This window comes from Quercus robur, chromosome 4, assembly GCF_932294415.1.
Source record: "Quercus robur chromosome 4, dhQueRobu3.1, whole genome shotgun sequence".
Classification (NCBI taxonomy): Eukaryota; Viridiplantae; Streptophyta; class Magnoliopsida; order Fagales; family Fagaceae; genus Quercus; species Quercus robur.
The window spans coordinates 83,715,455-83,728,676 of NC_065537.1; the positions used below are offsets into that span (position 1 = coordinate 83,715,455).

Consider the following 13,222-nt stretch of genomic DNA (forward strand, 5'->3'; position numbering starts at 1 on the left):
ATATTTTTTATCAAACGACAAAACAAGAAAAAAAAAAAAAAGGAGAAAGAAATACTATGTCCATAATATTTTTCATAACATTTTTATAACAAATCTTAAGTAGCATGTTGTTACAAGCTGTTATTGATCATAGCAAAACAATAATTTCAGTGGTGGGTTGAGATTAGAATTTAGAACTAGTAACAACTTAAAACCTAAGATTTGATATAGCACTTCTCAAAAAAAAAAAAAAAAATACACAAAAAAATTCACAACATTTTTCATAACAATTTAGTTGGCAAAGTTTTACTTGTTCTCATCTACGTCCACTACTAACATTATTCTTTTACTTATCACTATCGATCCATATTTGGTGCCAAAATTTTCTTGTAATTAGAATTTCAATTGCTTTAGGATTTGTATTTTGTGGGTTACTTATAAGTGGGTGAAAAAAAATTAAGATACAGCGTGATAACTTACTACAGGCCTGAACTCCAACTTGGGCTGGAATTTATTGAAATAGACTGAAATGGCCCGTAATTTTATTCAAGGGAGAAACCCAATTGGCTACATGAATTGAAAGAGCATGCCCAATTAAAGTCAATCTATCATTTTATAGTATCACATGTTTTTTATTTTAGAAATGATGACCAAGAAATTTATCAATTTTTTTATTTTTTATTATTCTTCGTTTTTTCTTGGTTCAAAAAAAAAAAAAAAAAAAAAAAGAGCCAATAACTTGGATGATATAAGAATGTTTAAAAACCTATCCAAATTGTAGTTTTTTGTACACATGTCTCGGCTAACATTACTATTGAATAGGTTTGCACATAACTTGATGAGGGAGGAATTTAATTGTGAGACAAAAAAAGGGCCACGTTTGGTGTGAGATCTAATATTACTTTGCCTTTTTCTGATTAGAAAATGTTCAAGGTATTGCTTCAAGTGTGCAAGAACAGGAAACCAATTGATTCAAGGAACCAAATTTTAAATAGTTTTGACCGATCGTAATTAAGTTTGATTGATCGAAAGTTGTATTTCAAAATTAGAAATTCAACCCATCAAATGACTAGGTTTCAAACCTATTTTACTATATTTAAGGGAAATCCTAAGGCATGTTTTTCAAGACTTTGGAGTTGCTCAGTTTGAGATCTAAAGGTTTACACTTATTGCTCTTTCAAAGTCTCCATTGGTGATCACTCACACACTCTCTGAATTGGTGGATTCAAGTTATTGATCTCCAAATATCAAGTGCATTGGATTCAAATCTTCAAAGGGACATTGAAGTATGTGGGCTGGAGGTTCATGTTGCAGCAGATCACTATTAGAGATGTCTATGAAATTCACAAGTTAGTTTGCTAACTATAGTTAGATTTACAAAGAATGAGGTTATTTTGACTATAAATATCTATCTTATAGTGAAATTGTTCACCTCAATAGGATTTATAAGGTAAAGTTCCCCCAGGTTTTTCCTTTGAAACTATTTTGTTTCATTAGTTTTCTGGGTCATCATATCTTGTATCTTTTAAAGTTTCGCACATGCATAATATTGATGATTATGTGTTTAACCTAAATCTTCCATAATAGATCTAATAATTAACTTGGATTTAAAATTGGGTTAAATACAATGTTTTGACAGGGGTCTAATATTAAAAGGCACAATCTTCATAATTTGAGTAACATAGCCAAATTCAAAATTTACACTGCTGAAATATTTATTCAAAGTTCAAACTTCAGATTCAAAATCCACTAGGAAGAGACACACGTACATGTAACCATTAAAATGCAGGGCTATGCAAGCCTGAAATTGAACAACTTATGGTAACGAACCACAACAAAATAGTAGCAATTGTCAATGCACACCTCAATGAGGCTAAACCACACCCTACGCCAGTAAGGATTTATGTAGAGAACTACAACAAGTCCCAACAACACTGTTATGTAAACCACCACAAAGCTTATGTAGAAGACAGCCATGTCAATGAAACTACCACCATCTTCCCCATCATGATCCACTAGCATTGTAGAAGGACGTCCGATTTTGGTGCAATCATGTAATGGAGGTCCACACAAAAGAGGGTTACCCTCATAACTACTTTCACCGAAAGTCCCGAATTGATTTTTTCTTTCTGGTGTAGTACCTGATAAGTTATTATGTGCCACACTGAAAACTGCTAGAAAGGTAATTTCGGTCAATTCAGGTGGAATTTTACCACTTAAATTGTTATAGAAAAGATCCAAACTCTCCATCAGCTTCAAGTTTGAGAATGTTGTAGGGATTGGTACAGTCAGATTGTTGTGTGATAACTTCATTGCCTGGATGGCGCTCATCATTCCAAGTTTACGTGGATTTCACCTACTAACTTGTTGCATGAGAGGTCAATTCCAAACATGTAGTTGAGAATGTCTCCATGATAGGACTCAATTCTATTCTTTGTTGTGGACTCTGCTTCATCTGTCTCACTTACAATTGTCAGAAAAGAACCCATATCATTCCAGTCTTTAATATTTGTTGATTTTGTCTCCAAGTATGGCATTCTAATTTGGTACTTAGAAAACCGAAATGAGAAACCTCTAAAAATAGGGTTTTGGGTGGATTTCACGAAAGTAATGTTACTCAAGCAATGTGGTATTGTACCTGAAAATTTATTGTAGGAAAGATCCAACAAGTTTAAGTTTTGCAATAGGCATAATTGATTTGGAATCCTATCTTTTAAACGATTTCTCTCAAAAGAAGAATGCTCAAGGATGAGAGGTTGCCGATCCAATCAGGAATGTTTCCAATTAGGAGGTTTTCTCGAAGATTTAATGTAACTAGATTAGAGTTGTTTTTTAACGCACCTGGAATTGGACCGCTCAACCAATTTTTATTCAGATAAACTGAACTAATATCTGATGAATTGAAGCAAGTTGGAATAGAGCCCTATGAAGCACGGGTGCGTTTCAGGATTCGGGTGCGGGTGTGGGTGCGGGTGCAGGACTCGGCAATTTTTGAAAAAGTAGGGTGCGGGTGCGGCGGGACTCGGCGATTAAAAAATTATTAAAAAATTTTTTTATTTATATTTTCTATATATTTTTACTATTAAAATATTCTTAAAAAACACATTAATATACCTTGATTCACAAAACAAAGAAAGAAGAAGGCAAGAAACACATCTAAGGGCAGAATTTTGGTTGCTCCGGCGAGTTTCAAGGCCAATTTTGGCCGTTTCCAACCTGTTTGGGCCGTATCGGTCGCCGGCCGATACGACTGGATATGGCCGATACGGCCTGATTTTGGCCGAATCAGCCCGGTTCGGCATGAATGCGAGAAAAAAAAAAAAAAAAAAAAAAAAAAAAAAAACCTCAGACGCGGCTTCGACGCGCGGTCAATCGCGTTGGACTCGGGTGCGGCATTCTCCCAGCCGTGTCCGTGCTTTCTAGATAGAGCCAGATAGATTGTTCTCAGAAAGGTCAAGAAATTCAAGTCCGACAAGTTTGCACAACTCGATTGGAATAGGACCTTCAAGTTGATTTTTGGCCATAACAAGGTCTATTAAAGACATGTTCCCCAACCACGTTGGAAGCATGCCTGAAAAATGGTTATTACTAAAATCAATTGTGAAAAGATTATTTAATATTGAGATGCTATTTGGGATCATTCCCGAAAAGTGATTGTTATCCAAAAGCAAAGATTCTAAATTAGTCAGATTGAAATGGGTGGGAAATATTTGGTCACTGAAGTTATTATATGACAATTTGAGAAAATATAAGTTGTGGCAGCCCATTCCGAAATGCATTGGTATTGTTCCTGATAAATGATTCTCAGATAAGTCTAGAAATTGTAAGAAAACCAATTTCCCAAAAGAAGAAGGTATACTACCTTGAAATGCATTTTTAGACATGTTTAAATATTCTAAATTTGGAAAAATTAAACCAAAATTTATGGGGATTGGACCTTGTAAGTGATTATCTGAAATATCTATGTTCCTAATGTTGTGACAAATATCATACGGCAGCATGAAAGGTCCCGTGAAAGAGTTATTATTTAAGAAAAGGGACTCCAATTTTGTATTGATTTCTAGCAACCAAGTGGGAAACTTTCCGACCAAATTATTGTGAGAGAGATCAATCACTACTAACTCATATTGGTAATGAAGAAATCTAGGAGTTGTGCCATTGACATTATGTCCGTTAGAAAGACTCAAAAACTGTAATTGGAAGGTTGGAATCCAAGTATGAGAGTCAGGTTCAAAGGCAATTTTATTGTTATCACCTAATAAGTCCTTAAGATTTGAGAGGTTAGAAAAGGTGGACATTGTGGCTGGGATCAAGAAGTCGTTATTTGACAGAGAGAGGTGCTTAAGTGATGTCAAAGTTGGTAGTGGGGAGTGGGCAATGTTCCCGGTGAAGTGATTGTTAGAGAGATCCAATACTTGAAGTGATGTCAAGTTTGCCATACATGAAGGTAGTATCCCTTCAAAATTATTGTTGCTGAGGTCTATCTCTTGGAGCTTTCTAAGTTCACACCAGCCTGTAAAATGAGATTAGTATTGATTAGATTCTAGTATTATAGCTTTCCTAAGTAATATCATTGTGAAAGCAACCTACCTTGTGCAGGTAAACTACCGTTGAGATTATAGTATCGCACTGACAATACTTTAAGAGAATTCATAACTCCGACTTTGTGAAGGAAGCTGTTATCAATTGATGAACCATCCAAGTACAGCTGCTCTAGGTTGTTTAGTGCACCTAACTCTAAAATAATAATAAAATTTTTAGACATGGAAATTGTAAAAAAAAATTATTAATATGGTATACTATGAAATAGTTACTACTGTTAGAAAGATCTGTGGCATGCTATATGTAAAGTTTAAATAAAAGCAATATATACAGATTTTGGTTTAACAAATCTAAGAAAGAATTAGAAATGTCCACTTTGTTTTTATCATCAACATCATCAGTGAGAGGAGTGAAAACTGAATTATTTGTCCATAGTAAAAGACATTTTTCCTATTTAGATGGAGTTTTATAACAAGAATGTCAACAAATTTAAAAGTAAATATTGCTTCTATTACAACTTTTTACTCATTCCTTTTTCTTTTCTTTTTTTTTTTTTTTTTTTTTTTTTTTTTTTTTTCTAAAATCTAAAATCTGTACAATATGGTTTTCAAAAGCATGAAATAAACTTTCAGTGTCTGAAACTTCTGCTTTTGTTATTTTCTTATGAAAGTGGTAAAGTAAACATGACAGCCATTTTTCAAGTTCCGTTGGTCTTCAAATATGTGCATAAACTGATTGAGTTACGAAAGATCTCTATGTTCTTTCGAAGACTATGGCATTTTAACAAGTGATTCCAAATCATTATAATAAGAAGCTTTTTATTGCAAGAGATGCAAAATTATTAACGAGAATAATAAAAGATTTGAATTATTTTAAATTACAAAAGAATCATATGTTATAATGGTTATAATGGTTTAAATGTTAAGGAACACGAGTTTAGTTTCTTTTTAAAAAAAAGAAATTTCATGAAAAATATTTATAAAAAGTTTATAATAGATTATGGTTTTCTAAAATTATGCTGGTAATGATTATCTTACTGTGTATATAAGAGTATGAGCATTGTATAACTTACCTTTAGTAGTATACGATCCTTCCAAATCGTTTCCTCCAATATCTAATATCTTCAATGTTGGGAAGGCAGCTAATGACTCAAGAATTTGTGCATTAAAATTGATGCCACTCAAATCTAGGACTTGCAACTTACTTAAGCTGTTTGAATCTATAGGGAAAAATAAAATGTTTCATAAATAAATAATGTTGCAGTTTCATTAGGCATACGGCATACCATGTAAAATAAGGATTTTATTTTAATTCGTGAACATGTATTTGACAACCTGTCATACTCATACCTTCCGTTTTCACGAAGTCATTGATATAATTTCCACCCAAGTAGAGCTCCTCCAAGTTGTTAAATGCTTTGAAGTCTACATGAAAAAATAAATTAATTAAAAGATTGTAGATTTTAGTAGTTCAATTTGTCTAGATTAACGGTTGAATTTCAATTTGAGAATCTTAAATTCATTTTGTTAACAAGGATTGTGATGTTCATTTCTAGTTGTTAAATTCTTGTACATACTGTTTAGACTTCTTGTACACAATCACTCCCACACCCAATTTCATAATTTGTTGACTTGTGTGAGTTTGAGTGGTCTGCATGAAGTAGCGAGTCGCATAAAGTAGAAAATATTCATTATTCACAGTGACACAACTTAGTAAATTGTAAAATTAAATGTGTGATTGGTTATATCTCTAGAATTATTCCTCTTGAACTATCTCATTCATCCATTCCGTTCTCTTAGAGGATGAAGATAGTTTGGACTTTGGATCAAATGACTTTTTGTTGTCGTTTTATTTTTGTTTAATGATACTTAATTAGTCAGCTTAAAAAAAAGAGTCATCATTGACTAACATTATATTATATAATTGAATGACTGCTAATATTTTAGTCTAATTGTTCTAGTCAGCTTAAAAAAAGAGTCATCATTGACTAACATTATATTATATAATTGAATGACTTTGCTAATATTTTAGTCTAATTGTTCTATATTTGATGATGTATCTGTTTTTCCTTTTGCCCCATATCCATCAATGGAATGGCCTATAACTTGACCCACTGGGATTGTTTTTGTTATCCTTATTTACCCAAAATAAAAAGGGCATGTGAATGTGTGTGTGTGTCTGCGCTTGTTTTTTTTTTTTTTTTTTTTATGTCATCATATAATAGTTTGTCATTTTTACCTATTTTCCCCCTAAATTTTGTCAGTGTTTCAACTTCAAGAGCTCTCATGGGTTGTTAGAAAGATTTTTCTAATTTATGACATGCTAGGTTCCAAATTTTATCACTTACCAAAAAGCAAAGTTCCAAACTTTATTACTGACTTATTGTTACCTATTCTTTTTCTTCATTTGGAATGCCAAGTCACACTTTTTTTTCACATTATTTGAGATTGTCACCTAAGAATCCAATCATCCATGACATTTCCATACACCTCCTGGGAATCACAGCAATAAATAAGCACGGAATTCAATCATTTGAATCTTCGCATTTAATAGGGTATAATAACCCTATTAAACGGGACTTTAAATATGTCTAATAAATAAATATAACAGGCTACGCAAAACTTCACAGTGGGACTTGAACAAGGACTTTTGGACCTGTGCCTAAAATAGAAAAATCTGGCGCCTTAGGCCTGTCGGCCAAATTGTCCACATATTGTCCTACTATCTATCTTAAATTTATTAATAATTAATTGTTATGGAGTCTTAAGACGTCTAACAATATATATATATATATATATATATACACACACACAAACATATATTTTAAAGAAGAGGTCTATCAATATAGGGTAATCTAAGAAAAAACTTTATATCAAATCATTTTAATTTATGTCAAATTTTTTACCAACTTTTTAAGATGTAGAGCCAATAAAACTAATTTTTTGAATTTCACTTGTCATTTAAGTAATATTTTCAGTCACTTCATTAATTTATACTAATTTTTAATTAGGTGAAAGTGCCCACTAACATTTCCCAATAATATAAATATCCAGTAATTTAGTTTTTCTTAAAGGAACTACAGTTCCATAGATAAACATTTAAAAGAACTAACGAAAAAAAAAAAAGGTGAAATTTAGTTGTATAAATCTCAATGATTGATATAGGAAGGAAATAAAAAAATATTACGTTCTCAATAAGCATGAAACACTCTTCTAATCTTCATTTGCAAATTAATTAATGATAATTTTACTTTGGATGTGGATTGATCCATTCAAACTATTGGAATCCAAATGTAGTTCCGAGCGAAGCAATAGTACCACTAAAGGATTGTAAAATGCTGTTATTAAAACTATTATCACCCAAGTGAAGCACTTCTAGCTTACCCAACGTAAAGAATCTTTCAAGGCCTGCAATTTAGATGCTTCAATTTGCATGTCGGCAACTATATATTCCCACAAAACAGTATAAAATGATTCTAACATGCAACTAATTTTTTTCACGTCCATTAAAAAAAACAAAGAGGTAATAGAAAAAAGTAAAATATTGACAAATACTACCTACTTTTTTTAAGATATAAACTTAGTACCTTCATTTGGGATCCATCCAGGAATGGAATTTGAACTCAAATCAAGGTATTGGAGCTCTTCAAAGGGAAGAAATAGGGAGGCATTAAAGTACCAACCTCCCCCACTTTGTCCAGTCCAATACATTGTAAAATTAAGAGCAAGTTTGATTACACGGCCAGTAGTGATGTCACACTTGACTCTTTCCCACTCACAGCAATCACCCTCTTTGTCGGCTGAGTCCCAATGAGAAAAATAATATTCATCGGTGTATTTGACAATGGAAGCTTTAAGTTCCAAGAGAGCAATTCTCTCTTGCTCCCAGCAACCAAAGCAACCATTCATACCAAAATGAACCAAAACTAACACCACCAGCCACCACCAATAACGTCCCAGCAACTCCATTACTTTTTCTTTTTCTGATTTTCTATAACAATAAGACTGACAAAGTTTTTGCTCAACTTTGATTTATACTTCAAAGCAAAATAGGTTTTGAGTTGAAATAACACTACCACCATTCTCCTATATATACCCACTACACATACAACTTTCTCAGACCATATCTTGTGCTTTTTCCAAAAGCAAAAAGTTACATCCATTATTTCACATGACTTGGAATAAGTCTTCTCAGTTTGCACCATGGTGTCTTTCCACCCAGCTACGAGGATGATTTTTTCTAAATAAAAAAAGGTGCCAGAAGGTAATTTATTTTATATGATACTGAAAATAAAGCGAAAGAAAGAATTTGTTTTTACGGGCCAATTCATTGTTGTTCGTTCGGACGGCCTGTACGGTGTGGTCCCATACAAAGTTGTGAATAACTCTCTGATAAAGTTCAAAATTTTGAATAAACGTTTTCAACTCTTCAAAACTTTGTCTTTTGTCTATCAACACAGCCTTGTATTGTAGGCTTTAGCCTTAATTTTTAAATTTTTTTCCTATTTTATTTATTTTCTATTTAACATTCTAACAACTGGTGTATCTTATTTAGGAAAAAAAAAATCTATGTATAATTATGATTATTAAAATATATTATGTGAGACAAATAAAATTATAATTATAATAAAGACTTTTAAATATGTGTGTACATATATATAAAATATAAAATTAACCATAATTTTGAAATAATCTCGAAATATTTCTTTGACCAAATTGAAACAACTTTTGGTACTAGCCTTGTTTAGATTATATTTTTTGGTTTTCTAGACATTAATATTATTGAGTGATAAACTTTCGGACAATTTTTCATTTCTAGCTTCTTCTTTTTCCCTATCTAATACGCACCCACGTTTTCCTTTTTCTCTTAATTTCCCTTTTATCTAATCCCTTCAACAAGCAGGAAAGCTACACCCACTACACATGCAACTTTCTCAGATCATAGCTTGTGCTTTTTTTCCAAAAGCAAAAAGTACATCCATTATTTGAGGGTAAATATAATCAAATATCACTATTTTTTGAAATTATTAATATTTTACCATTATTTAAGAAATATTTAATAATTTAATTTTAATTTACAAATAAAACTCGGGTTTAAGAAACTTAAGTCCCTTATAATATATAACTTATTGCCTGTGTGTTCATCAAAAACTTATTGCCTGTGTTTCAAACCCTTTGGCTACTTTTTTACTACCTTTTTCACTACTTTTTTCCCCGTAACCCTGTCAAAAGAAAGAAAAAAGAGAAATCCAAAGCCACAATTGTTGACTATGTGAGGCAGGAGTGCAGTAACTGTGTGAGGCAGCCACAATTGTTGACTGTGTGAGTGTGTGAGGCAGGAGGAGTGTCGAAATTTCAAATGAATTTGTAATTCAAAGATAGTCACCCTCATGTGAAACTGTGCAGTGAGTACTGAGTATTGACTCTATCGAGTAGTCAGTCAAGGGCAATAAATTGAAGCAAAGTGAAAGGACTAAAGTTCCTAAAAAAAAAAAAAATGGTGACGAGACTGAAAAGAAAAGCAAAACGTTGTATAAGAAAAAAAATGAAAGCAAAAAGAATAACGATAGTGACACATAAAATGATACAATTTGTGGTATAACTCGTCTTTGTTATGAGTTAGAAATGATAAAGGTATGATGGTGGTTTCATGTGGGAACACACTTTTACTACTCAAAACTTGTCACGTAAACAAGTTGTGACATAAATTATACTATTTTAGGTAATACCACATTACTAAAAGAAAAAAGATAAAAAAAAATAGTAATAATAATAATAATAATAATAAGAGATAAAACTTAATTAAAAGTAGAGCTAACTATAATACGTAGACTAGGTAGGTGTGGACTTATGAAGGATTAAGTTTTAACATTTGAATAAGGGAGTTTAGAGAGACAGTCAAAAAAAATTGTTGGTTGGTGGTTGAGATATGACTAAAAATAAATATATTTACATTCCTTTTAGTAATATATATATAGTGTTAATTGTGAAATAGTACAACAATATTAGTTAGTATCCAAATATATCGTTTCTTTAGTCAAACTGAAATAGTTTTCGGTATGAAATTGACTCCCTTAATTATAGTGTATTAAGAAATAATAGTGTTATGTGTTAAGAAACAACATCTTAAATTCTTAATATATTAAGAAACAATGATTTTTGTATTTGTCTTAGTTGATAGTTTGTTAATACCATATGAATGTTTATTTATTTATTTTTATTTTTAATTTTTAGTTATACTCCGGCCCCTTTTGAGTCCATTCGGACGTTAGTTCTTTGTGGTGATAACCATTGACTTCTGTTATTTGTTTCCTCTCGCCAATAATTTTGCAATTAGAAGACCCTCAACAAGAAGGCAAAGACTTTGTCGGTGTATACAGTACTTTCTTCTTAGATAATGTTTAGTGATGACTAACCTATCACCTATGCCCTTGGTATTAAGAGCATTGCATTATTTGAGAATTTAACCAAAATCAAGAAGTGGCTAGAGATTTATAATGCAAAGCGTGTTTCATAGAGCTATTCCAAGGACAGTTTTGAACAATTTCTCATCTCTCATTATTTCAAGGAAAAAATCAAATGAGTAAGTCCTTGATTAGATGATATGTCAGTATTTCAAGGACTCTAATCATTCTCCCTTTTCCTCTTGTTTGTTTTTTTATAAGATTAGTCTTCGTTCAACAGGCAAAAAAGTTGCACCCACCACTAGTAATATACGAATTTTGCATTATTTAGGAAGACCTAAACGGCTAAACGTAACAAAGACGCCAAGGACTTGGGGTCAATGGTGCTTTCCCTAGCCTGCACCTTATATTGTGATTTCTTGGATAATACTCGCATTATTGGAGACTACAATAGTCGAAGACTTCGTGTCTTTCCGGTTTCTACCAACCACGATGACTTGTGTCAATTTTGTTTTTTGACAAATTAACCTATATGCCGAAATGTGCTTCCACCTAAAAATTTCCTTGGATTGTTTTTTTTTTTTTTTTTTTGATACGATTTCCTTAGATTGTTGACAGCTAGGAGTTGCCTTTTTACTTAGCTGAGTTTTGGTTTACTCCTATTTTTGGGGAATGTAGAATCATGTTTATGGGTTGGGCCAAGCTCATTTTTTTAAGCCCAGACCAACTAAATTCCAAGCCTGATTAACGTTTGGATTGTTTTTTTTCTAAGGTTCTGTGTTCATCAGTTTGTTAAGAAACAAAACAATTTTCTGGAATGTATATGTAAAAACAAACAAAAAAAGCTTATATTCATGTGCTTTCTTCTAAAATCCTTGAGAAGACGTAGACAAAGACTTGGCATCCATGTTGACTTTCCAACCAACTACCACGAGAATATATTTCTATTTTATTAATATAAACTAAAACATTAGGAGAAGCAATTGGGGAAAGTACGTTAAAAAAAAGAAAAAGAAAAAAAGAACACCACACTTTTAAGTGGGGCATATTAGCTAAGCTCACACTTTTAAATAAGACACTTCAAATGAGATGTTTTAAATGGTAAAAAATTTGGCATGAATGAATAGTACTGTTCCAAATTTAGCCTAATAGGATTTTTCAATATTTTGACAGGATTTATTTTTGGGTCCAAACACCATGGGAGTTCATAAAAGACACAACTCACAAATAAAATTAAAGGTGATAATTCCTTATAATGAATAAGGAAGATTTTTAATTATTAATATATGCTCTCTTTCATAATGATAAATAATCATGCCTAAAGTCAATTAGAGAATCTTATAGATGTGGCAAAACTGGTGTGCAGTTTGGGTCAGGTCAATCGGGTTTGAGTTGAAAACATGTCCATGTCAAAATGGGCCATTTTAAACATATAAGAAATAGGTCGTGCTAATTAGGTTGTAGGTTGGGTCGGTTTGGGCAGGGCGACCCGTATTTTCCACATGAATTTTTATTCAGGATAAATTATAATTTACCCACTGTGGTTTGACAGAAATTTTAGTTTCTTATCTGTAGTTTGAGGAAAACAAAATGGTTGATTAATCTCTGTATTACGATTGCTCTTAAAGATATATTCCCCTAGTTCCAGCTATTGGCATTGGCTTTTTTTTTTTTTTTTTGGTAATAAATAAATAAATTAGATTCATTATCACATATCAATTTGTAATTTTTTTTTTTTGGTAATAAATAAATTTTATAGTAACTAAACATTTCCTTTAACGTTACCTACACAACAACAATTGAAGACTTGGCATCAATGGCGTCAATGGTTTGTCAAATTAACCCAAACCAGACACGAGGAATGACCTCTAGTTGTTGGAAGCTAAGACTTGTCTTTCTTATTTTTATTTTTATTTTTTGTGGGGAAAGGTTAAGAAATATAAGGAAGTATGTTTAGGGGCTAGGCCAAAGTTTTGAACATTTTAACTAATAAAGTTTTCTTTAAAATCTAGTTGAAATTCCAGCTCATTTTGTGACTGTTTTATAAGATTGTATATACATGTATATTAAAATATATATATAATTCATAAAATTATTTAATAATCACATGATTATTATTATTTTTGAAAACAATCACATGATTATTTACTAAATCATGTAACTAAAATTAAAAGTATACATTTTTTTTAAGAAGATAAATAAAAGTATACATGGAGACAAAACAAAAGACTTTGGCCATACAAGGTATTTTGTCTTCGCAATGTGGCCTCTTGCTAGCGCATTTGCCACCAGATAAGT

The 13,222-nt window shown here is 31.8% G+C and overlaps 1 pseudogene; it reads right to left on the minus strand.

The window, feature by feature from the left end:
• Nucleotides 1-1,717: 1,717 nt before the first annotated feature.
• LOC126724045 (receptor-like protein 15) overlaps nt 1,718-13,222 on the minus strand; it is an 81,887-nt pseudogene continuing 70,382 nt past the window's right edge.